This window comes from Equus przewalskii, chromosome 13 (genome assembly GCF_037783145.1).
Source record: "Equus przewalskii isolate Varuska chromosome 13, EquPr2, whole genome shotgun sequence".
NCBI lineage: Eukaryota > Metazoa > Chordata > Mammalia > Perissodactyla > Equidae > Equus > Equus przewalskii.
This window is the reverse complement of record NC_091843.1, coordinates 34,333,418-34,359,909: the sequence shown is the minus strand read 5'-3', so window position 1 is coordinate 34,359,909 and position 26,492 is coordinate 34,333,418. Positions and strand designations below refer to the sequence as shown.

At 53.6% G+C, this 26,492-nt stretch overlaps 2 long non-coding RNA genes across 2 annotated transcripts; one reads left to right on the top strand and one right to left on the bottom strand.

Moving 5' to 3' along the window:
* Window positions 1-1,525: 1,525 nt before the first annotated feature.
* Window positions 1,526-4,632, bottom strand: LOC139075391 (uncharacterized). The gene is made up of 2 exons (XR_011525766.1): window positions 4,335-4,632; window positions 1,526-1,760 (listed from the first exon to the last, which is right to left on the bottom strand). It is a non-coding gene; the product is annotated as an uncharacterized lncRNA (long non-coding RNA).
* Window positions 4,270-22,512, top strand: LOC139075392 (uncharacterized). The gene is made up of 4 exons (XR_011525767.1): window positions 4,270-4,478; window positions 5,830-6,045; window positions 17,245-17,298; window positions 22,191-22,512. It is a non-coding gene; the product is annotated as an uncharacterized lncRNA (long non-coding RNA).
* Window positions 22,513-26,492: the final 3,980 nt, after the last annotated feature.

The window sequence follows — 26,492 nt, the reverse complement described above, 5'->3', positions numbered from 1 at the left end:
TAGAGATGGGGGTGGGGGATCCAAGCCCGAAATGGGCACCGGTTCCCAGAGGTCAGCCGCTCTCTCAGTCCTCTCCTTAATGACTCTCGGTTCCCAGGTGTCTCCCAACTGAGTTTAGCTCCAAATCTATGTGCCTCTCTACTCTACTCAGCACTGGGGATGCTGCCAGCTGCAGTGGCCCTTGGTACCCTGCTCCTACTCTCTCCCAAACTCCTGGGGAAATGCTGTTCATAATCCCCACACGCAGTCATGGCGGGGAGTGAGGACTGGAGTAGCTGCCAGGAAAGAATGGACTCTCACACTGGAGAAAGATGGCACTTGTACACTGAAATCTCTTTGATATGCTGTGTGGCCAGGGACCAGTGACTGAATCTCTCTGAGCTTTAGTTTTCACGTCCTTCAAATGAGGAAAATAATGCCTATGTCACATAATACTTATGCAAAGATCCAAAGAGCGAGTGCATATAAGGGGCCCAGCACAGCATTTGACGTGAAGTGAGTCCTCAGGAAGTGTGGGCAGTTATGAGGTACAGAGGAGTCTGTGAGGGATAGTGTGGACCAAGGGCCACATGCCGGCTCGGAAGCCCAGAATTTACAGCTTCTCTTCCCAGCTGTGCTGTGAACATTATAGCTACAGTGAAAAGTCATTCGACCAAGAAACTTTGATTATTTGGACGTGTATTGAGTGTTTTTTATTATCATTAGTAAGCCAGTATAACCTAGAGCTCAGATTCTGGAGTCAGAGAAAGAGTTCAAACCCTAGCTTGGCCTCTAGACACCGGACTTTTCAAAGTTTCATTTGCTTCCCGTGTAACAAGGGAGTGATAACAGTTGTGAAGTCAGATGTTGTGAAGGTTAAGTGGGATGGTGCTTGGCATACAGAAAGCCTTTCAGCAACGTTACTACAAAAACTAGGTGTGGTGCAATGGGAAAGACTCCAGATTTGAGATCAGAAGCCCCGGGTTTCATCTACTGCCATCTCTTACTCTGTTATCTTGGGCAATCCGCTTCACCACGGAGTCTGTATTTCTCAGTCTACAGAAAGGGGATCACGTCACCTCGTTTTAGTTTGCCATGAAGAAAGCTTAACATTCGGCATAAGAAGGATTCTCAATATTTACATGATGAATGAATGAATGATGTGGAAAGATTTTAGGATTTGGATTCAGAGAACTTGGACCGGCATCCCAGGTTTATCACTTACTTTCTGTGTGGTTTGGGACAAGTGACTTCACCTCTCTGGACCTTAGATTCTTCCAGTATAAGATAGGATAATAATACCTTACCCCCGCCGCCACGGGCATTATGGCAGAACAGACAGTTAATATCAAAATGCCTCGTAAACCGTAGGGCACCGTGCTCACTCTAGTTTAATACTGCTTTGTGCAGAGCCCTGGGAGAGGAACTGGGAGGGGTCTGAAGGTATGCAAAGTCCTTGGACCTAGCCCTAGAGGAGCTGTGATAGATTCGGGGAGAGAAGGCACAAAGCAGGGGGCAGCACTACACAGAGAGTCCCACACATTCATTGATGGCACACATTTACGGGGCACTAGGCATGCTTTCGAAGGAGTGTTACAGGTTTTAGGTTAGGTCTGATGGAGGGGCCTTGAAGGTCAAGGTAAGGCTTCTGGATTGACTGCTCTGAGGTTCGAGGTCTCAGGAAGCTCGTACGCCATCTCTACCCCTGAGCTCCCCGGTGGGGCAGGCCTCTGCTTCACTGAATCACGTTGCTCAGTCACCCTCTGAGGGAGGAATGTGCACTGTAAGGAGAGCGTTTGAATCAGCCATTCAGCGGGTGGCCCCTCCCCAAAGGTCAGTGGCCTATCTGGCCACCGCAGCTGGTGGCCACAAAAGACTTGCCGAGAATCCAATCTAATGGAGGGACAAAGTCTCCAGCCACTCTTCCTGGGAGCGGGGAGGGTGAGTTGCAAGGTGATTTCGCTGCTGTCGCAATCTCCCTTCAGACATAGGCTGTCCTCGAGGTCAAAAATAGCAGCTTCAGAGGCAGGACAGTGATGTGACATCATCCCTAGGTTCAGCTAGCAAACCCCTCTCCAGCCAACTGATCCCGCTTGTCCCTTGGAGACTAGGGCCAAGGTCCTAGGGGATGACTTTGGTGGCCCTGGGTCCCTTCCAGCCCCCTGGGTCCAATTCTGAGCTCTATCTATGAACAGGAATCCCCCCAGCTCCACTGTTTCCCCTGGCAAGGAGGAATGCTCTCAGTAGCGCACTGTGGCTGGGCCCACGCCCACCTCCACCTCCCCAGGGCTGAGCGCCGCAGACCTGCAGGGGCCTGCAGCCTCTCCGGGCCAGGAGCACACAGGCTGGGCTGGAAATGCTGAGGATGGCACCTGGCCTGGAGGCTGAGTAGAGGGGAAGACATTCTGCAGTCCCTGGGAGGTGGGAGGGAGGGAGGGAGGGCTCTATGCAGACAGACTAGAGGAGTTTGTGCATAGCTCTGTGTGTGTGTGTGTGTGTGTGTGTGCGCACGCGCACGTGCGTGTGCTTGTCCTGCAGCAGAAGATGGCAGGAATGGGGATTCTATAGCCTCTACTGATTAGAAGGGTTTTGAAATTGATAAATTACTTTGTATTGGGGCAAAATGATTTGACTAGATTTCAAATGTCTCAGAGAAGGGAAGCTTCTCTTGGGCCAAGTATTGATTGCATTTAATAGAGCTGGGACTTTCTCACTTAAAAACAACAAAATAAACATCTAAGAGAAGGCAGTAACTCACCTCTCTTTCTCTCTCTCTCTGTCTCTCTCTCTCCTCCTTCCCTCTCTCCCTTCTCTCTAAGAACAGGAAGGGATCGAGAGACCCACCCAAGGCAGGGGTGAGGGTGGGGGTAGTAGGCACAGTGCTGAAGTCAGAGGCATGGAGTTTCTTTAGGGCAGACTGATGGTGGGGGCTTGGGAGAACAGGGGCCCTAGGTTGGTCCCATTCTTCACAGATTGATTTTCTTTGCCAAACAGTGACTGTCAGAGCCTTTGATAAATCACTAACCCAAGTGACAAATGCCCTGAGGCTGGGTGGGGTGGGGGAAAGGATGCTAGTCTGGGAGGTAGCCTGGGGAAGGAGAGGGATGAGGATGGAATGCTGGTGGGCAGAGGTAGCCAGCTGAGTTAAAGCTGAGTTCTAGAAATTTTGTGAGATACCCTCAGCTAGCTAATCTTGGCCTTGTCTCTCAGCAGGAGTTGACCATAATCATTAACTCAACACTGCTTCAAAATTCATTTTCAGTCTGTCTCTCGTCTGTCTCTTGCTGTCTGTCTCACTGTCTGCCTCTTTATCTGGCTTCCAAATGGACTCTGATGGTTTCCTCCCAGGAGAGGATTCCCTTGGGCCTGCTGGAAAATGGAAAGGAGTGTGGGGAAGCTAGTAGCAAGCAGGGGCCTGGCAGTGGAAAGTGGGAGGAGAGGGGGAGTTGGCCTCTTAGAATGGGAGGAGGTGAGGATCTTGTGCCAGCAGGGAGAGGGAGGGGGAATGAAGATAAGAGTTTGTAGACCAGCCTGGACAGAGAGAAGCTGGTTTCCAGGGCATCTTATTTCTCAGGGAGGGAGCGGTCACATCATGTGTTCTCTCATCCCTCTCCCCAAAGCAGTGAGAGCAGAGACCTGCCTTGATTGGGCTCCCTGAGGAATAGCAAGAAGTGTGGAGAGGAAGAGAGACCAACCCAGAGCCACAGAACCGATCTCTCCCCATGGCCAGAGCCTGCCTTGGAGGCAGCCCAGCTCATAGATCACGAGTCTGAGTCAGCTCTGGTTGACCTTGGACATGTGACTTCGCCTCACTTACCTTCTGGTTTCTCGTCTATAAAATGGGATAATATCATAGATTTGCAAAAGGTTTATATTAATTAAGATCACGTGTATAAAGTGCTTAGAACAGAGCCCGGCCCATAGTAAGTATTCAGTAAATGTCAGCTGGGAACATTATTATTCTCCCTGGTAGCAGCATGGCAGATTCTGAAGTCATGAAAACCCAAAATGTGTCAGCCATTCTGCAGTCAAGAGACGGGACTCCTGGCTCTGCTTGAGGGTGGAGAATTCTACCCATATTAGCGATCTATAGGCCAAGCTGTGTTCTATCCCTGACCGCGCTGTCAGTGCCGATGCGCCATGGGCTGAAGCGCCACTGCCTTCTCTGTGAAGTCAGCTGGAACCTAGCCCTTGAGAAGCCTGCCAGGCCCCTGGCCGGCCATGGGGCGTCTGCTCACAGGAGTTGGGCTTGGCTCCTCCTTACCGACGACCATGCCGACAGCCACTCCCAGGCTCCCAGCCCTGTCCCTGTCCATGGTGCTAACTTAGCCACCACTTGCCACAGCAGAACTCACCTCAATCATCCCCTCTTGTCCCCCAACTTCAACATCTCTGATGATCTCCCCAGTCACCAGGAATGAATTCTGAGCTCACGTTCTGGAACGCTGCCAGGAAGAAGGAAGCGGCGTTAGTATAAAGAATCACACAAAAGGCCGCAGGTAATTATGTCTCTTTTAAGCTGCTAACAGGATTGGCCGTTTGATAAATGGGAGGATTTGAGGCTGTTTTGTCACTGACAAGCTGTTGTAAGATCATATTGGAAGCTGAAGACTGTTTATCTTCATGTGTGTGGTAGAGAGGGGAATTCTCGGTGGATTTTACACCCTCTTCAAATTAATATGATTTCCTAGGCCGGTCCTGTGCACAGGAGTGAATGATCTTTATGACTCACCCCTGATTGTATTACCTGGCTCAGCAGCTACCTCCAGCCCCTCTGAGTGCCCTCTCCCTCCCTTGGCCCCTCCCTGCTCCCATCCCTCCAGCTCCCCCTCTGACCTCCCTACTCCCCTCCTCTATCTCTGCTCTCAGATCCAGCAGCTAAGCAAACCAGAGGCTCAATTACTGCTGGCTACCCCGAGAGGCAGAGGGATCTGGTTTCTTCCACTTCTCTGGAGGGAGCAGAAGAGAGGGAGGTGGGGTGGGAAGGAAGAGGGAGGCAATGGGAGAGGGAGGGAGGGAAGCAGAGGAAGAGAGAAGAAACGAGACAAAGAGGGATTTTAACCAGAGGAACAGAGAGTCAAGCTGAGGTAAAGAAAAGAAAGAGAGAAGAGACAAAAACAGTAGCAAAGGGAGAGGAAGGGTTTTTTTTCCCTTCATTTCCAGAACCTTATTCTCCACAAGCACCAGGGCAACCTCCTTTCCTGAACCCCAGAATTAGCAGGTCCTGGGGCATTTTCTCAGATAACACTGTATTATCATCTTCACAGCACTAACAACTATTGTTAATTTATTTATTTGCGTCTATAATATTTATCCTCACTCCTGAATTAGAAGATCCATGAGGGCAGGGCTGCCATGTTCTTCTCAGGACCCAGCCCCTAATAGGTCCTTGGTGAGTGTTTATTGACTGCATCCTGTGCCAGGTCTGAAGGGGCAGGGTTGACTTGCCCTCCTGGCCGAGGGTCCAGGGTCCAGGGTTGGGTCATCAAGGATACCGTCACTGGCGGGATTTGGGGAGACATTTCTGGGGAAGGGAATGCTTCAGGAGTTCTTTGGACAGAATCAGATTTCCTCTGGGACAAAGCTTTTCCCACTGCACCAGAGTCCCCGGGCAACCTGCATTTTCACAAGTATTCCACATGATTCTGATGCAGTAGGTCTGAAGTTCACACTTCGAGAAGCACTATTCTGGGGAATGGGTGAGCTGAGGGCTCCTGCTCCAGTGGGACCTCAGCAGAACCAGGGATCTAAGCTGCTCAGTGTGTGTTTGTGTGTGTGTGTGTGTGTGTGGAAGGATAGTGGTTGGAATACCTATAGCAGAATGAGGAAGCTAAAATCCATTATTTCCAGTCAGGTGCCACCTCATTCTACACACACACTGGGAGCTACTTGTGGGGGAGTCCCCAAGTTCAAAGGAAGGGATCAGCCTGCTGGGGGCAGTTTCCCCACCAGACCCAGGACCCTAGAGGAAGAAGAGGACAGCAACAGATGTGAGGAGGAGAGGGAGCCCTCCCTGCCCGTGCCCAGGAGCCTTTGCTCCCCCACCCACTGAAGGCTGTGCAGCCGGTAAGTCATGCCTCATTTCCCAGGCAAGCTGTGCACCCACCCTCAAGCCCCAGGCCAGGCTCCCTGCCTCTTCAGGGGACCTCCCCCAGACTTGTCAGCAATGTATGCTCCAGGATTGATCAACTGCTACCCCGGCATATGACCCCCCAACACACACCCCAAATGTCACAGTTCCATCATACAAGACACAAGCAGGGCTTGCACAGAACACCTGAAATACAGCCCTAGGTGCTCAGAGGTGAAGGAGAGTGTGCCTGGGCTGTGGGACAGCCTGGATATGTTCATGCTGGACCTCTGCCTGGGCCTGAGAACAGGGAGGAAGAGTATGGAAGACAAGGCCCAGCCAGTTTAAAAAGATGGCTCACCCTATGCCACTTCTGCCCTGTAATAAAGCACATAGATAGAACTACCAGCACCTCCTTTCACTCTGCGCTTCAGCAACTCTGGCCTTAGTTCACGCCTGGAACACTCCCTGCTCTCTGCTGGCTCAGTAGCTACCTCACTCATGCAGTTCCCTCTGCCTGTGATACTCTTTTACACTCTTCCATCCCTTTTATCTGACAACTCCTCAGTCTATTCCTTGGTGAGTCTTTCCAGATCCCCTGCCTCTGCTACTAGGGCTCTCCATGCTTTACTCAGCACCCTTGTCATCACAGCTGTGTGTTGCTTAATGACAGGGATACATTCTGAGAAATGGGTCCTTAGGCGATTTTGTCATTGTGCGAACATCGTAGTGTGTACTTACCCAAACCTAGATGGTATAGCCTACTACACACCCAGGTTATATGGTACTAATTTTATGGGACCACCGTCACATATGTGGTCTGTCACTGACCAAAACATCATTATGCCACGCATGACTATATATTCAGTGTCTGTCTTCCATGCTAGACCGTGAGCTCCATGGCAGAAGGGCCACACCTATGTGCCATGTCCACTGCCATATCCCTGGCACCACCACCCATAGTGCCTGGCACATGGTGGGCACTCAGCCGGGAAGACTGTGGCTTAGAGTCATGTGTTTCAATAAGTGGTTCTTGAGCATCTGTTGTGTCAGGCACAGTACTGGATCCTGAGGATGCAATGGCAGGCAACCAGGCACCGTCCCTCACAGAGGCTGCAATCTGGCAGAGGGATAGATAGCTGTCAAATAATCATACAAATTACTGTAAAATTGCAACTGTGACAGGTGCTTTATAGAAGTTTATGGTGCCAACAGGAGTACATTAAAAGGGAGTTTGGTCAATTTAAGTAGGTCAGGGAAGTTTCCTGAGACAGTGCTATTTCTCTGAGATAAAGAAGATTGTGTAGAGCATCAGTGGAGGAAAGAGCATTCTGGAGAGACAGAACAGCATGTGCAAAGGCCCTGTGGCAGGAAGGAGTATGGCTTCTACAAGGAACTAAAAGTCCAGAAGGTCTGGAGTGTGTGGGGTGAATGGGAGACTAGAAAGCAGGCAGAAGCCAGACCATGCAGGGCCTTGTCAGGTGAGGTAAGGAATGTATTTCTTCATCTAAGAGTTTAAACACTGAAGAGTTTAAACAGCAGGGGGTCAGGCATAGGCAGCAGTGGTGTAATCAGAATTGCATTTTGAAAAGGTCATTCAGGCTTCAGTATGAAGAAGGAAGGGAGGGGCTTGAGTGGAGCCAAAGAGACCAATAAGTGGTGTGTTGCAGCCATCCACGCTCGGTCCATGAAAGTGCAGGTGGAGACCGAGAGTAGTGGACAGCTTTTGAGAGAAAGTTTTCAAGCAACACCATGGGTTGGTGGCAAAACTAGGACTATACCCATCCCCACTTTCACACTTCCCTGCAGCTGTTGGCCTCCTTCTGGGATGTCCAGTGGGCTACCATAAAGAGGTTGTTCTCAGGCTTCCCTCAGAAGTATCCCCTGCTCTCTGGCCCCCACGCTCCCACATTCTGTACTGTGTCCCCCTGGGGTGCCCATATGTGTCCTCTTCCAAGCTGGAAGGCTCTGGCTGGACACCCGTCTAGGAGGTAGGTTTCTCTTATAGCCCCAGGTGCTTTGCATTCTGGGAATCGTAGTTCTGGAGCGGGAAAGTTGGGTCTGCTCCTGACTGTGGGTCTGGCAGGCAGCCTGGTTGCCATGGCAGCAGCTGGGCTGGAGCCACCGAACCATTTCATCCACAGCTCTGCTGGCTCTGAGAGCCTCCCAGCAAGAAAGCTTGGGCTCTGGGGAGGCGGTGGGGAGGAGAGAGAGAGAGAAGAGAAGAGAGGGAGGGGGGGACCTCATGGGCCTTCCCCAGAGGCCTGGGCTAAGCCTCGCCCTGCTCTGGGGCTTGTGGCCTGAGTCGGAGAGAAGTCACCAACTCATCCTCGGAGCAGGACTGCCCGACCACTGGGAGCCAGTTCTGCTCCTCTGTTCTTGTCAGTCAATCAGACCCTGTAATTCAGTTCTGTGACTGCAGAAGCCTGCATCAGACACAGAGGAAGGAGGGAGCAGCCCCCTTCCCACGGGCCCTGGGAGCCTGGGGAGAAATGTCCAAACTAATTACTTAGGAAGGAAAAAGTCCTGTCCATTTTTCCTCCAAAATGTCCCCAGAATCCATTCCCTCCTCTCTGCCCCTTGGCCACAGTCCTGGTTCATTTTATCTCCCCAGGAGAAGGCTTTCTAAAACACAAATCTGGTCCTGTCACACCCCTGCTTAAAATTCTTCAATGGCTCCCCTTTGCCCACGACTGGATCAAGTCCAAACTCTCTAGTAGGACCATTCACAGCGTTGCAAATTCTGGCCTGAGGCTCTGTGTCAAGTTTCTCCCCTGACTCCCCTCTGCTCCAGCCACACAGAAGTTTTCTGGTTCCCCTTTCATACCCCCTGCCTCCACACATGCTCTCCTCTGCCTGAAATGCCCTTCCCTCCCTCTTCCAACCTCTGAGCCGACCAAACCCAGCTGCAACACCTCCTCCTTGGTGAAGTCTTCCAAAATCCTTCTCCGCCAGGGGAAGCCTTAATGGCCTGGTGCTCTGAGCTCCCAGAGCACTTTGTACATCCCTCGCAAGCACTTATCACCCGTGTTGTGATTATTGCCTCTGTAGCTGCCTCTCCCTCTCTCTCTCTCCTGCATCCGAGCCATCCCAGGGGCCCCAGTGCCCAGCACAGTGTTTGGCACAAGGTAGGCACTCGATAAATGGTGAATGGGACTGAATTCACCAAAGGAAGGCTGTTTAGGCTGTCCTCCACCCCCCTTACCGGGCTTGCCGCCTTTCCTTGGCCCCTTCCTCCCTGCTCCTCCCGTGAGGCCACACACCTTGCACACTGCAGAGGACTCGCAGACTCTATGGAGCGGCGTCTTCTATTCTGGGCAAGGGTGGCACAGGTGCCTGCAAGTGGAGGCTGCAAGCCTCCCCGTGTCACTGGGAATGTGTATCAAGTCACACCAGGTCTCCAGAGAGGAGGCACCGTGTCTTAAATGGAGCCATGATTTATGGACCCGGCTCCAGGAGCTGGGAAACCAATTAGGCTTCCCTGATTCTCCACCTGGAGGCAGGATATTTCCAGGAAAGCCCTTCCTCCTGGGCAGAGGCTCCACTGCCTTGAGCCGCAGCCCTGAGGCTTCCCCATCCAGCCCCCGACCCTACCCCTATCACCAACCCCCTGGTCAGTAGCTCCAAGTCTCCTGGGCCAGCTTTCCTTGTATTAAAATCCCGACTCTAATAGTTAACATTTGGGAAGCCTTTTCTTGTTTCATCCTGAGTCTCATTTCCCCATCACAATAAGAGGATAAAAAAGCCTGCCTAGATCATTCATTCATTTGTGTACCCATCCATCCTTCCTTCCACTCACACATTCCCTTCCATGAAGACTTATTAGGTACCTTCTGCGGGCCAGGTACTAAGTTAATCACTCAGGATGCAGAAAAGAATCAGAAAGACACAGTCCCTGCCTTCAGGGAGCTTGCAGTCTGTAAGGAAGAGCAACCTTGAAGCGTTTCGAGGCAAAAGTGCAGACTGTTAAGTAGAGTCCAGGCCTAACCTTGGACCTCAATACTTATTTCCTCAATGGCGATTTACTGTGCGCCTGTGATACGGCTGGCATGGAGGATAAGCACAAACGCAGCCCGGCTCTCCTCTCACTCGGCTCCTGTTCTCAGTGCAAACAGAGACAGACATAGCCTAGGGAGGACTTAGAACTCACTGCATACTACAGCTGTGAGAGGGCTGGGAGAAAGAAGTGTGCAGACTCTGCAGCTGAAAACAGGGGGTCCAGACACCCCAGGGCCCCAGAGAGAATTCGCTGAGATGAGAGGCGGGGTCCTCTGCACCCAGTAGAGGTGAAAACAAATGGACAGGGCCTTGATAGGACTTACTGGGCTGGGGCAAGAAGCAGCCTTCCCTGGTTAGCGTATGGGGATGATGGAGCAAGGGGATCTCACAGAGAGAGGGTGAGAGACGTCCGGAGCACCAGGCACACAGGGCCTGGAGAGGGTGGTGGATTCCAGAGCACGGGGAAGCTACTGTGTGGCTGCCTCAGCCCATGCCCCTCATTCAGCAGCACTTTTATTTTCTCTATTCTGGAAGCAGCAGGAAGAGCCTGGACCAGGTGTCAGTGTAGTAAGGGGGTAGGGAGAGCAGAGGCCGGCGTGGCAGCTGGTTCAAGCGTTGGCCTTACTGCAGCCCCTAATGCTGGACCCACAGCCTGAACTTCTCCCCAGGCCCTCTCTCTGAGACCTGGGCTCCTGGAAATCACTGTCTTGACTCAGGGGGTACAGCTTCCAGGGTTTGGAGGAAGACCGGAAGTAAGAGAGTGGGGAGCTGGGTGAGTGGAGATCCATCACCAATCCTCAGTGTTTCCAGAGAGAAAAATCACCAGCTTGTTTTGTGAGTCTGGGTCTCAACTCCCCCATCTACAAAACGGCGGGGTTGGACTAGCCCTAAAGGCTCATCGGTGCCTGTTCCTTCTGCTGTTGGCAACAGGGAGATGGTGGAGGGAGGTTCTGCAGAGAACGGCTGGCTCCACCCTCTGCCAAGGGACCCAAATCAGCATTTGTTGACATTTCCCAGAATGCCCTCAGTGCTGGTGACATTTCTGAGCCTTGCTCCCTGGCAGGGCTGGAGGCTACAAGGCTGACCCCACAGCCCCTCCTTCAGGCCTAGAAGGGCTCAGACCGCAGGCCCCACCCAGGGACAAGCCTCACATTGCAAATGGTGGCAAAGTCCAGTCTTCTGGGGTTCATCCTGAACTGGCACAGGGGCCTAGATTGCATCTTGAAAATGCTGACTAGAGGAAAAATGAGACACCTCTGGGCCCAGAGCTTTCCTCACCAAACCTCGACGTCTGCATTGGTGAAATGGGACCCGTAATCCCTGCTTCCCTCAAAGGATAGGTGTGGGGCTCCAACTACATAAACATGAGGAAAAGGAAGTGTTTCAGAAACTGTGGGTTCTTGTGCAAATACCAAGGGCTCTGATGGGGGCATTCAGCCCGAAGGTGGGTGTCGGGGGGCGGGGCAGGAATGAAGCTTGGAAGGGATTAACTGGGTGCAGGGGCTGGAGGAGCCAGGTCAGATTCTGGCCATTTCACAAACTGGAGAGAGCTACTTGGTGACTAGAGGCCAGCAGAGGAGACCCAGTGACCCCTCTTATGCCCTAGTTGATGCTGACACACAGCCTCAGAGCTGCGGGCCGTGTCAGAACCAGCCTATACAAGGAGGAAGCCCAAGGCCTCTCTTGCTAGTTTTATTCTTGTCTCAGGACTTGGGGGGACACCAGCTCGAGAGGCCTGCTCAGGGTAGTAGTAAAGGGCCTGGATTTTGGAGTCAGAAAACTAATCCTGGATGTGTGGCCTTAGGCAAGTAACTTACCTCTCTGAGCCTCATTTTCCTCATCTGTAAAATGGGGGGAGGGGTAGTAATAATGCACACCTTGCAAGATTTGCTGGGAGGATCAAAGAAGCTAAAGCTGGTAAAGCACTTAGCACGGGATGCCACATTTCAGGTGCTGCAACTACTTTGCTGGTGCCATCATCAGTGGCATCAGCTCTCAGGTAGGTTGCACCTCACCAAGAACCTCTTCCACATCTACCTTCCTAGTAGATTTTCCTTCCCCACAGATTTTCATGCATTTAAATGTGTACCAGGGGGCCAGCCCGGTGGCACAGCAGTTAAGTGTGCATGTTCTGCTTTGGCAGCCTGGGGTTCGCCAGTTCAGATCCCAGGTGCGGACATGGCACTGCTTGGCACACCATGCTGTGGTAGGCGTCCCGCATATAAAGTAAAGGAGGATTGGCAGCAGTTAGCTCAGGGCTAATCTTCCTCAAAAAAAAAAAATGTGTACCAGGTACCACTTAGTGTGCACCCAACTCAGTATGGTAGAAAAGAGGACGGAAACCTGATTTCCAGTCAGGGTCCTAATTTGGTGATTGTGTGAGTTTGAAGGGGCTCTCTTCCCCAAACTGAGTCTCAGTTTTCTCATCTTTAAAAATGGGAGTCATCAGACAAGGATTTGGGGTTGGTATTAAAAACCATTAGAGGAATGGTTGATGGGGAAATCAACATTTGTTTGGAGCCAGAGTAACCCACAAACGTTATTTTCTGGAAGCAAGGTGGGAGAGAATCATAACTATCATTAGGGGTGTCCATCTGAGCATTTCTTTTTTTTCTTTCTTTCTTCTTCTTCTCCCCAAAGCCCCCAGTACATAGTTGTATATTCTAGCTATAGGTCCTTCTGGCTCTGCTATGTGGGATGCCGCCTCAGCATGGCTTGATGACCGGTGCTATGTCTGCACCCAGGATCCTAACTGGTGAAACCCCAGGCTGCTGAAGCAGAGTGTGAGAACTTAACCACTCGGCCACAGGGCTGGCCCCATCCATCTGAGTATTTCTAATGGTGGATGAATGAGATTTTATGTGTCTTCTGATGTGATGCAAAATATATGACATCACCTCACGTGTGTCTTAGATAAAAACATTTAATCTGAATTGCTCTGGTCTTTAGATCTAACTTCTAAGTTTAAAAGAAACGTTGGAAGTAACCAGCACAAGGAAGTAACCAGACATCTGGAAGGAGGGATATTCTGTAGGAAAACTGATCTGGATGTTTCACGGGTCAGTGGCCAAAAAAAAATGGGGAAATGCGCCATCCTAAGCAATTTAACGCACGTAATGATCAGATGTCACGTGTGGTCCTGCATTGGATTCTGACAAGCCAACTGTAAAGGACTTTTTGGGGGGGCAACTGGGGAGATTTGTATATGACCTGGGTATTAAAAAGGATGAAAACTTACTCAAATGGAAAGGTAGAGATTATTGACTGAAAAAAAGGAGATCATGAAGCAGTATGTATAATGTGATCACATTTCGGTAAAAAAAAATACTTATATGTAAGAAAAACACTTGGAGGGATATGTCAAGTTGTTAATAGTGGTAAGGATGTGATGTTTTTATTTTTATATTTTTGCTTTATGTATTTTTAAATTTTCCACAATGCACATGTATTGCTTCTGTAATAATAAAATGTTATTTAATAAATAAAATGGAAACGGCAACAGCATGTACCTTGTAGGGCTGTAACGACGCAGTGAGATAATGCTGTGAAGCACAAGGCTTGGCATAAGTACATTCTCAGTAGATAGGTGCTGCTAAGATGTTTATGCTAGCCTGCCCCCACTCACCATTAGACAAACCTGGCTTACCAGGGATGCTCTCCCTGTCCCCAGCTCCTGGCTCACAGCAGGGAAGTGCTGCTGTTTGCTGGACAAATCACTGCCCTTGGTCCAGCTTTTGTTGGACATTAAAGGAAGCACGATGGAAATTGTGGCCTTGTGCTCACATAGGTAGAGGTCTCTCAGAGGCCCCCCACTCCTCTCTATGAACTCCCAGGGTGTACCCTCAGCTGGGTCCTCACAACAAACAGAAGGGGACCCTCTGTCAGTGGTGTAAAACTGTGGTGGTCTGATCCAAAGAGGAAAACCAGCTGCCTACCCCCAGGCCACATTCCCCCAACCACCCAAGCTATTTTTGGCATTGGCCTCCAAAAGCTTCCACCTTCCTCACTGCCCTAAACTCTAGGGCTGGAGATTGCATTCGATGCTGTCCCACAAATGTGCACTTGGCTTAAGGCTAGACCTACAATAGGAGCTGGTTCTTGGTCTGAGTCTGAGCCTAGCTTCCCAGAGAGAGCCTCAGAGATGGGACGAGGCTGCAGCTGTCTCCACGTCCTGAGGCTAGCCCCCTGTGAGGAAGTGGGTTTAAGATTTGAGGTGTACCTAGGTCTGAAGCTTGCGGTTGACTGAAAGCTGAAGCTGAAGCTGAATCTTGTCCTCAATGACAGCTGAGGCGGCCTCTGACCAGGGGCTAAGAACTGGGCCATTCCCTGACCTAGCAAGGTTTGGGAGCTGGCTATGTAGTCAGAGAAGGAACCTGGGAGGGGGATGGTCTGCCCAGGCAGGGTGTGGGAATGGGGCTCTCTGCCAAGGAGAGGAATCTTCGGAGCCTCCAGCTCTGGCTCCAGTATCCACAGAGCCTGGTAAGGATGAGGAAGAGAGAAACATCCCTGCCACGGGTCAGGGGGTGGGGGTACTGGTGTGTACTGGGGGGCCGTCTCGCACAGGCAGAGCTGCAGTGGGAGGGAGAGGGAGCCCACGTGGAGGAAAGGCTACCGAGGACTTCCAGTCGCCCAGTCGCTGAGGGGGTCTCCAGTGGCTGGAGAGGGGACCTGCGTATGTGTGAAGCACCCCATTACCCCCAGCTCCACTCCTCAGAGCCTGCCAGACTCCCCGCTCATTAGGACAACATCTCCTCCTTAATAAAAAATACATGAATAAATAAATAATAACAGCCATAACCGAACGAGAAACCACTTTCCACTCTTTTCTGTTTCCCCTGCTCCTTCCTTCCAGGCGCAGTCCCGGGGGTTCCCGGGCTGGGTCTATCTGTAAGTGCCCTCCCTCCCTCTAGCTCTGCAGGCAACCCTCCACGCAGGAGGGGACTGATGGGGGGTGGGGGCATCACAGTTCTTAGGGTGACTGAACAGGCCTTCTGCACTCCCCACCTGCTCTTGGAGGGGTGTGAGAGGGGAGAAGTCTGGAGAGGGGTCTCCTCTCTCAGCTTTCAGGGAGGAGGCAGCAACAGCTGAGCCTTTAGGGCCGGGGCTGGGGGTGGTCCCCAACACACAGGGACCCCAAGTCAGACACAGGAAGGAAATGCAGGGGGATAGAAGGAACTGAAAGATGGGACAGCTAGAGGGTTGCAGGAGCAAACAGGAGCTGACATTTGCATAGGGTGCAGGAGGAGGCTTTGACTCACATTCAAGTACCCAGAGGGAGATGAGCTTTCTTAGAAGGAACAACAAAAATCACCTTTTTTTTCCTCCCATCAATCTCATGTTGGCCCTTTCTCTCTGTCTCTATGTGTCTCACACTCTCTGTCTCTCTTGTCTCTTCACTGCCTCCTCTTCCACTATCATCTCCTTCCTTACCTGGTCAGTATACCGGGGAAATGTCGGCCAGGAGTCACCCACTTCTCAAGGTTAAGGAAAAGTAATTCTGCCGGAGACCTGGTGGTTCAGGACATGGGTTCAGGACCATGGAGAGCATCTGTGAGGGCGAGGCCCTCTCCCAAAACAAAAAAAGAACTCGAATTGCCTGAAGAGTAGGAGAGCTGAGCTGGAGGTAAGGGAGAGGTGGTGGGGAAAGGAGCCGACACAGGTGAGCATTGTTCCCAGCCTGGTCTTCCTAGGCTGGGTAACTCTGAACTGGGACTCAGATTTTTGCTGCCCTAGACCAAAGGCCCCCCACTACCACCACCGAGAAGAGTGGGAGGGGGTATGGCCTGTGCTCTGGAGTGTGCAGTCCTGGACCACAGCCCTCGCTAGGAAGCTCTAGCAGCCTTTGTATGAAGAGTGCAAAGCTAAACACACGAGCAGTATACGGTGTTGGATTTTTTTTTCCTTTCAATTTTTTTTATCGTGGTAAAGTACACATAATATAAAATTTACCACCTTATCCATTTTTAAGTGTACACTTCAGTGATACTAAATACATTCAGATTACGTTTTTTTCTTCAAGAGAATGGCGTAACTCTTGGGGAGATGTCAGGGAGGCTGTGTGCGGTGTGTTATGTGTGCATGAGGTAAGGGGATGGTTACAACCCTACAGGTGAGAGGGTGCCCCACAGTGGGGGAAGCAGGAGATAGGGACCAGGGTCCTGTTAGGCTTGTTCATTCTGGCAGCTGCAGGCTGGGAGTGGGGGTCAGACAGAGACTTCCCTGGCCCCAGCTCAAGACTAATGGGACACAGGAGTCTCCTCTTCCCTCCAGTAGCTCCCTCTGGATGATGCCAGAAGCCAGATTTCAGGAGCAGTCCAGATGTTCAGGGGAGATGTGAGGAGGTGGAGCAGATGGGGCCTGGGATTCCTGCCGGGGCTGGGGGAGGAGGGCAGCAGCTGGAGGATGTGCTGGGGCGTGTGCCAGAGCTGAGGTTGGCTGCGACATGTGCCAGAGCATGTGCCACAGAGAGTACCTTGGATGTGGGACTTGGGCAGAGAGCAGGCGCGGTCAGCTGGCCCTTGGTGCTCTCTGTACTGGCCACTGAGATCTGTCCTGAGCTGCCTTTAACTGTGGCAGAGCCGGAGGGGCAGACTCTTTCTGCCACCTGCTGTGCCAGGAGACAGGAGTGAGCAAGGCGGACCCTGTCCCTGCCCTTGGGGAGCTCAGTCTTGCCCGCAATGCAGGGTTTGGCTTGGATCCAGGGGACCCATCCTCCCTGAGTTCAGAGTAGTCACTCCTTATGACCTGGGGGAGGAAAGCCTTGCTCAGAAGCCTTAGTGAGATGGCCCAAGCTGTCCCCTCACTTTCTACCCCAGGAGCCCATAGCTCATCTTCCTACCCAGAGACTCAATCCCTGGCCATGTTATCCCTGCTGGTCCCTGCAGTTTCTGTGGTTCTTGGGACGGTGTGGAGCAAGGCAAAGGGCCAGACTCTAGAACTGGTGCCTGCTCCTGCCTTGCCCCATGGACTTGAGGGCTCAGCAGCTTTTACTACCCTCCCCCCAACTCTGCTGCCTCTGGCTGTGGTCAGCTCACCATCCTAACACCAGCCCGGGAGAATGGTCATGAGCCCCATTTGGTAGATGAGCAAACTGAGGTGTAGAGAAGTAAAATGACTTGTGGAAGGCACACTTCTTCAAGAGAGCCAGGATTTGAACCTCAGTTTGCATGACTGTTTTTCTATAACTCTTCCTCTAGGCAAGGGCTTCATGCTGGCTCTGCAATCCAACCAGTTGTGTCGCCCTGGGACAAGTAAGTGCCTTTTCCTCACTGGACCTCCATTTCCCCATCTATAAAATGAAAAGGTTTAAATAGGATTACCTTGAAGAGCCTGTCCCCTTCTGCTATCCTGTGATGTCACAACAACCCTCAGTCCTGGGAAAGGGTGCAGTGGTGATAGACTGTGAACTGATGCTACTCTAGTTGAGGGCAAGGCAGTGACCAATCCCCCACACCTGCCAGACCCTTGGAGCATCCTAGGATGTCAAGATGCTTGGCAGGGGTCGGCCCTTCTGTAGGCTATAGTGGTGGGGTTGGAGTGGAGTCTGGGGGAGCCCAGGCCCTGAGTCCAGCTCTGCTTGCTGGGGAGGGAGGGAGAGGGAGGCCTCGGGTAGAGAGAAGGGCTGGCTGGCAGGCCAGAGCCAGGCAGGCAGAGCCAGGCGGGCAGAGCAGAACGAGGCTCAAAGCTCCAGGGCTTTACAAATGGATTTTGCTGAAATGGAAATTTCCACCCATCCCTGAAATGAGCCTGGCAGTGAGGCCAGGTCTGGTGAGGCTGCGGCAGCTGGGGACGCAGACAGGGACAAAAGCCAAACTCTCGAAGCCCCTCAGACCTATCCAGCGCTCCCCTTCTTCCATACCCCTCCTCCACTCCTCTCCCCTGCTCGGGTCCTCCGGATCCTCAGGGACCTTCGCAGTCCTCACACCTTTTTATACCATTCTCACTTTCTCCCTCAACCACTTCGTGCCTCCTGCACCCCTACCCACCTGACACCCCCCACCTCCCACTTGTCGTCCTCACACTGCCTTTTCACCCCTCATACCTCTCATGCCTCCCCACCCTCCACCTCGCGCACCCACTCACACCTGACACTCTCCCCACCTCCTACTTTATCTTCTCATTGCCCTTTCACCCCTCACCTCCTCATCCCCCCTCTTACCTTGGCCCTATACCACTCCCCATATAAACTCTCTCACACACCCAACAATCCCTTCCCCTCCCCTCCTGTTTCACTCCTCACACCTCACCCCTCCCTGGCTCACCCCCTCCAGCCCTCCCACACTTTCCCCCTCCACTTCTCACCCCCTGTCCACATGGCACATTCCCTCCTCACATCACTTTCTGGAACCCTCTCCTGCTTCTGACACTCCCTCACCTCCCCCTTCACTCCTCACACCCCTAAGGGAGTCACATCCCTCACCTGTCCCTAATCCCCTTCTCACCTACTTATAGCCTCCAGCAGTGATCATTGGGGCCAAATGTCTCCTGGTGGAGAGCTGGGCTCTAGAGTCAGACTCCTAACTCAGCCCTCCTGGCCGGGTGAGCCAGGATATTTCTAATTTCCCTGAGATTCTGTTTCCTCATCTGTAAAATGGGGTTGACAACTTCCCCTACCTCTCGGGGCTGCCGTGTGGACTGAGCAGGTCAATGCTGGCGGAGCCCTTGCCTAGCACACGGGAAGCGCTCCATGGTGTTGATCTCGTGGGTTGTCCTTTGCCTAGTTGCTTGACACTTTGTGTCAGGCCCTCTGCTGGACAGTGCTGGGTGGGAGTGTGTGGGTACAGTATGTGCTGGATTTGAAAGGCTGGTGAAAGTACCAAAAAATATGCTGGCGGGCGGTGTCAGGGATGAACGTGATCAAGCAGGCCCACAGGGACCAGTAACAGGATGAGTAACGGGGATAAGTGCTCACGAGGCTGCTAGGAAACGTGGGCAGCACCCGGTCTTAAAGAGGTGTCTACAGACGCCTGGCAGTGGGGCAGGGCTTCCACTCCCACTGGACTGGACCTGAGACACTCCAGGGAGCCTGGGCACCCTTTCCTCCCTAGGCCACTGCCGGCCACAGCCACTGGAGGGCAACATGCTCCCTCCCGTGGACAGTGGCGGGGGGTGGGCATGGGGAGCAGCTGCCTTCTCATTACCCAGGAAGCTCTCATAGGAGTTAGAGGGGAAGAGGATAGGGGCCTGGCTGGGATGGGGAGGGTCCCTAGAAGGGGCATCACTGGCCCCACGCTGGGTGGGTGGGGAGAATGGGGAAATGCCAATGGAGGGGCACAGAGTGCAGGAGCCAAATGGCGGAGGCAGGAGCAGTATGGGACTTGACTTGCCTTGGATTCCTTTGGCAGGCTTCTCAGTCCAAGTCCTCAAGGCCTACGTGGGAAGGGGAGACTGGCCTGGCCCCTCAGGAAGTTGTGATACCAGGAGAGTTCTGGATCCCCACGACTTCAGGGAATGAGGTCCACCTTCTGCCCAGTGGAGAAGGCTGGGGACAAGAAGCCCCAGCAGGATTGAGTGGGGAAGGTCCTGAGGGCTGAATGAAGGGGAACTGTGGGTCGGAGAGCTGTCCCCAGGACCCAGTGTGAACCTGGGATGGTGGGCGAGGGGGACTCTGGCCGGAGAGGGGGGTGTGGGGGCAGGCAGGGGCACGCGAGGAGGGGCCGGGGAGGCACACTCCCCCGGGGCAGGGTCCACGGAGCACAGCCACATGCCTTGTCCTCTAATTACACGTTGACTTATTACTCATTATTAATTAAACAGGAGCTCTGAGCTGCTCCAGGCTTCCTCCTGCCCCAGCCCAAGTGCTGGGCACAGGGCTTAGAGCCGAGGCTGAGCTGGGCCACTGGGTAGGGAGAAACAGGGGTGGGGGGTGGGGTAGACGTGTAGGTGAAGGGGACCACACAGGGGCAGTGGCTGACTGTCTACTCCAGTGAGAAGTGACCCTGGACCTCGGGCCTAGGGGAAAGAGGAAGGGACAGGCGGGGAGATGGAGCTTCCCCAGGGTGGGGCCAGGGACAGGGACAAGGAGCCTGGACACAGGGAGCTGGGGAAAGGGTGGAGAGTTGTCACGGCCAGAGGTGCGAGAGGCCTGGGGTGGGCTGTGTCTCCAGCTAGGTGCAGAGCGTGTGCCTACACAAGGGGGCCACCTGCGAGCGAGGCTGAGGGTGTGCACTTGCCGGTTTGTTCCGCTGAAACTGGGTCTGTGTCGCCGTCATGAACGCCCAGAGCTGCGGGGGAGGGGAGGAAGCACAGGCGATTGAATTACCTTTCAAGTCTAAAGCCTGGATTCCTCCAGCCTGGCAGGTGGGTGTGTGCACACATTCCCCAGAGCATTGTGGGATGCTGGCTGTCACCAGGGATCCACGAGGCTTGCTCCAGCTCCAGCTCGTTCAGTCCCAGTTTCCTTTCCACAGGCTAGGAAGGAGAGGGGCCCGTGAGCCTGGGGCGGGCAGAGCGGGGGTGGAGGGAGAGCTGACCCGGCCTCAGCCTGCAGCCCCTCAGGCAGAACTGGAGAGGCCTTGGTTAGAACCCTGACTGCCATGTTCCAGTCACTCATGACCTTGCCACATGACTCAACCTCCCAGGTTTCCTCATCCAAAGAGAAGATAATAATAATAATAACCAGGGCATGAGACCACGTGGCTGTGTGCCAGGCACTGTGCTATGCACTTGATTTCTTTATATCCTCAGACAGCCCTATAAGGTTGGTACTGGTAATCTCCCCATTTCACAGATGAGGAAACAGGGACTCAGAGAGGTTAAGTGATTTTCCAACAGTCACACAGCTGGTAAGTGACAAAGCTGGGACTTTGTCTGGCCCCAGAGCCTTACCCTGTATGGTGTATGGTACCCCAATCTCAAGGTCACTGTGAGGGGTGCATGAGATAAGGCACAGAAAGAAGCATTCAGCCCAGTGCCTGGCACACCGTGAGTGCTCAAGAAATGGTAGGTGTTAATGTTGTCAGGATTCGTTCATCTGCACAGGTGCTCAGCGGTTTCATTTTATGCTGCTCAGGTGGCAGGGAGCCGGGGAGAGGATGGAGAGGCTGGTCACGGGGCCAGGGGCTGGGGAGACAGCTGCAGTCAGGTTGTGGGTGCAGAGAGCAGGTGAGCTGAGGTGGGAAGTGGGGGCTGCATGCAGAAAGCAGGGGAGGGCAGGGCAATCAGAGTAGAGGAAACAGAAGCGAGTGACTATGTATTTACTTAAAGACTTTGCTCCACCGATCACCTCATTGGCCAGACATCTGGTTTTCCTGGGGATCCCCAGGGAATGGAAGTCAGACAGCATTACTTCAGCGGCTCTAACGCCATCCACCCCGGGCTCAGTTGCACTCGCTAGCTGGCTGGCGGGGCTCAGGACACCACTCTGCAGAATGGGGCCAGGAAGAGCAGCGGTCTGCCCCTGGACCTCCCTGGGAGGGAGTGGGAGTCCCTTCTGGCTGCCAGTCACTCCCCTCTCTCCTGCTCAGAGCTAGAAAAATGGGGTTTGACCCCTCCACACACTCACCTCCCCATCCTGAGCTTCCCGCCTAGGTATGGGGCGGCACTTGTGAGGAGCTGAGGAGGGCTCTGGGTAGACCACCCTCCATGCCGTTCCCCTCCATAGTCACCCAGAAAAAGAGATCCAGTGGAGGCAGGCCACCAGGCAGCTGCCTGGGGCACCATCTCTAAGGGGTGCTAAAGCTTCACTGGTCACTTAACAGTCGGAGAAAAGAATATTTCCCAGACACAAGCCTGGGGTGGGGTTGGCGGGGCAGAAAGACTTCCATAAGCTGCTGGGCACAGAGGTGAGAACCCTGCAGGGAGCTCAGGCTACAACAATTGTTTATTAAACTCCTTTCGGAGGAGGGGAACCAAAGGGTTTCCACGTAGCTCAGCAGCACTGGCAAGGTTGGGGCTGCAGCTGGAGGTGGCTTCCTGCTCAGTCGCCGCACGGCCTCTCCTTCAAATAAATATTGAACAAATATTGAAAGTGTTGGTTTGAAGAGGCACCGAATTATTAGCCTGCCCTTGGCCCTCTCATTTGTCAGTCCAGTCCTGTTGCAAAAGTACCATAATGTTGGCTTTAACGATTCCCTTCCTGCCTTGGGTCATGAGTGCATCGTGTTCATTCATTTATTCATTCTTTCATTCATTCATTCAACAGATATTTCTAAGCACCTGCTGTGTGCCAGGCACTGTTCCAGGCACTGGAGCTACAGCAGCAAACTGCTTCCTCTCTCGAGCTGCTCACCAACCCCCACCCGTGCGACTGTACCAGCTGCGAGCTAGAATCTTTGTGCACCTAGATTGGATTGGGGTGGGGGTAGGGCATCAGAAGATGTCTCAATCCCCAGGAGAAAACTGTCTCCTTGGGTGACAAGGAACCAGGGCAAGGTATCTTTTTTGTGCCGGTCTCCAGCCCAGCACTATCTTTTCATGCCCTCAGGACCTGGTGAGTGCTTATAAATTCACGCTGTGTCCAGGCAGGTGTGCGTGTGTGTGTGTGTGTGTGTTTCTCCCTGAGCAGAGCTCCAGACTGGGCAGCTGGGGTGGAGTGGCGGGTGGCAGAGGGCAACAGCAGACCATGCCAGGCTCCTCCCTCCACCCCTACTGTAGACACCCTCTGGGCCTCTCTGGTGGGTGGGGCTGCCTACGGGAATGGGCACCCAAACAGGAGACTAAGTTGGCAATTGTCTCTCTCAGTCATCAGAGGAGGGGACCTGCAGGAAGGTCAAGAGGCAGGAGGGATCCTGAGGTTTGAAAGTCATCCTCCCGCAGAAATGCAAGCCATTCTCAGAGCACATGCTCCCCTCCCCCACCACCACCACGGAGACTGCTCCACTTAGCTGCCTGGGCTTCTGGGCATTATTCCAATATTGAAAGGTATGAGGGACCCCAGTCCTGACAGCCCTTTCCCCCACCTTACACGGCTTGAGGGAAATGTGGGAAACCCCTGAAGTAGGCTCTTCTACTCCTCTGGACTGCAGCCCTGACCCGGACCCTCCCTAAAGTCAGAGACCAATGAGGATGTTCACTGAGACTTTGGGGGAGGCAGCAAATCCCCCCTACTCCAACCCCTCATCCTGGGCCCCCGCCACTAAAGCAGAGGAAGGCTGTGGGAGGCAGGGGGTGTGGGTGAGGAAAACGGGGCTTGGTCTCACGTGCCGAGAAGTGGGGAGCTATGTCTGCACGGGCGTCGTCATTGTCGTCGTCGTCCCCCCCCCCCAGCCCCCACCTCCCCGTCTGACAGAACGAGCTGCGTCCTTGCCGTCTTTATTTTTAGTCGGTACTGGAAAGAAAGGAAGTTCGGGGGGCCAATCCACCAGCCCCAGCTCCCTCTGCCAGCACCCACAGCACGTGGTGCGGGGGCGCGGGAGGGGCCCCAAGTTCCAGCTCCTCAGGGAGGCGGGACAGTGCTCCCTCCCACCTGCCGGCACAGGCGCTGGGCGATGGATGCGAGGAGGAGACGTTCTCCGGGCTGGGGCTGCGGAGGGAGGGAGCGCTGCCTCCTCTCCCTGCCTGAACGCGCGGCTCTGCGCTAGGTCTCTGGCACAGAAGAGGGTGGAAAAAGAGAAAGACCCAGTTTGATCTCCGGAAAATAGGACTGAGGGAGCTCTGAGGTGTTTCCTTTTGTGGGCTCTTTGAGTGGAGCCCCCTGCTTCCTCCTTCAAGGTTAAAGATCTTGACCTCTCTTAGAAGGCCACCTCTAGAAGGGGCTGGCTCTCCTCAGTGGGGGACTTGTGTGAGGCATGAGCCCATAGACTCTCCTGCACCTATCCCAACAGCAGAGCTGGGGGCAGAGAGGGAGGAGTCTGTCAGTGTCCCCACCTCCCCAGCAGGAGAAGGACTTTGTGGGTCAGGGAAAGGCAGTTCAGGTGGCAGTGGAGGGCAGTTGTTAGAGCTTAGACTCTGTAGTCAGGCAGACCTAGGTTCAAATCCTGACTCCTCTACCTACTAGCTGTGTGACATTGAGGAAGTGGCTAAACCACTCTGAATCTCTGTTTTCTCATCCATAAAGTAGGGATAATCTTAGTACCTGCACAGTAGGTTTGCCGAGGATTAAATGAGATAATGTGAGAAAATGCCCCCAGCAAGTGCTCAACTGTTAGTTAATGAAATTTAAAAAGCAGATTCTGCCCAGTGGTGGGCCTAAAGCCCACTGTGTGGCTGATCTCAGGCCCACACTGCAGAGATTTCCTCTCAGATCTGACAGACCTTGTTCACCCCTCTACTGTCCCCCCAAAGCTCCAAGCCTCTGACTCCTAAGCAAAAAGCAAATGTGTCACCCACCCCCTACCTGCAGAGCTGGAAGTCGTTCCCTTCAGCCACCAGCTGCAGTCCCAAGGGCTCACCACCCCCACCATCCCACCCACACACCTCCATCCTGTGGAGGGATGGCCTGAGGCACCTTGTGGGGGCGGGGTGCGGGGAGAAGGTTGAGGGGCATCTCAGACAGGACTGTCACGGGGGAAGGTAGAGACGAAAGGTGAAGACTCACCACCCCAATACACTTGGTGAGCGTTTCTGTGGGTGGTGAACACTCTGGAGGGACAGTGGGGTGGGTGCACAGACAAGCTCCGGGGGGCCATGACCCTCCTGAAGGTGTGCTCCAGGAGAGGAGCCATAGCTTTCCACAGCTTCTCTAAGGGATCTAGGACCCCAAATCCGTAAGAACCACTATGGACTCCCGTCTGTCAGGCAGGAGATCTGGGCGTTACATCTGTCTGCCTCTCACTCCTCAGGCAGCAAGCTTCCTCCTCAGTTTCCCCACCTGCTCCATGAGGGGTTAGACCAACTGAGGTCTGTGGTCCAGGCAGGGCACCCCAAGGCTCTGTGAAGTCCGATGAGGAGTGATGGAGAGGATAACCAGAACCGGGACTTGGAGGCAGGTTCCCGGGAAGGTGGGAGGGGCCGTATCCCACCCCTCCCCAGGAGCCGATTTGGTCCATCAGCCAACATGTCAGCCAGCCAGCCGACAGAAACTGAGCTGCATCCCTCCACCAACCCGGGAGGCTGTTGCCATAGCGACTTCATATTTATCCACTTTAGCTCCTAATTAAGGGGAAAAGCATATAACATATTGGATGTCAAGGAGGCTTTGTGAGCCTCAATTTAGCGGCCGTGCCTGGATGTCAAACTCAAGCGTGATTGCTGTTAATCACCTTCCAAATTACCAAGACAGGTCACAGAGGGAAAGGTCCCTCACCATGGGGGCACTGGGCCCAGGGGAGCTGAGGTGGTGGTGGGGCTAGGAAGAGGGATTTGTTCGGCACCATGACCTGGGGGGCTGCTGGGTGAATGCTGGCTTTGTGGGTGTCCGATTATAAGGTGTGTGGGGACAGTGGCTAGATCTGTTCCCACTGACCCTGAGTCAGGGATCTCCACCCCGGAGGCTCACAAATCAAGACCCTTGGTCTGTAGAGAGGGACTGACCAACTGAGGAACCAAGAAGCATGTAAGGACCATCTGGTGGCCTCTGATGTCAGAAGGAAGACTGACAGATGACCAGGCTGGTAAGTGCGGACTGACCTGCTAGCCGGATGCTGGGATGACTGCCATGTGGCGGAGGAAGGTCCGATGGCGGTCCACTTAGGAGGGACTGGCGGAGCAGTTGGACGTGCCAGTGCCCCTATGATCTCCCAAGGGTGCGCCTGGCCTCTCTCCCCCCAGCTCAGGCCCCAGGGCGTTCTCAGGTGCCCGGGGGAGCCAGCCCTGCTGTGATGCTTCCTGCCTGCTGTTGGAGCTGTGGCCAGAGCCACGTTCCTGGGAGAAGCTTCAGCAGGTCTCTGGGGATGTGGGAGGCGGGGAGTGGAGATTAACAGAGTAAGGTTAGGAGTGGGGCACCGAGAGGGGGACGTCAGCAGAAGGGTTAAGAGCATGAATTACGGGGTCAGGCAGACCTAGGGAAAAGTTTCCTCTTGGCTGTTTTTAGCTGTGTAACTTTGATCACGTCACCTAACCTCTCTGTGCTTTGGTTTTCTCATCTGTCAGGTGGGGATGATGATAATTCCTGCCTCACAGGGCTTTGTGAGGATTTAACCGGATGATAAATGTAAGGAGCTTAGCACAGTGCCTGGCACCTGCTAAGCCCTCAATAACTATTGAGACATTATTAGCAAAAGAGATAGGCCTGAAAGGAGGGGCAGGAACATGGTGACTGAGGGCTGGGCCTGGCGGCGGGCAAAGGAGCTCTTCCCCTCTGTCCCCTTTTGGTCAAGTCTCCAAGAGAAAAACTCGCAGAAGGGAACCCTGATGAAGGCCCGGGGGAAGGGGGTGGGGGGGGACAGGCTGGGAGCTCAGTGAGGGTGTGGGGACAAGTGGTGTGGGGAAGGAGAGCCTTGTACTCAAGGCTTGATGTCACCTAAGGGCCAGAAAGGACCTCAGTGGAGCCTGAAGCTGTGAGATCATTAGAACAACCTGGGACAATTCTCTAAGCTCTGCTGCCTGGGCTCACCCCAGATGTCCT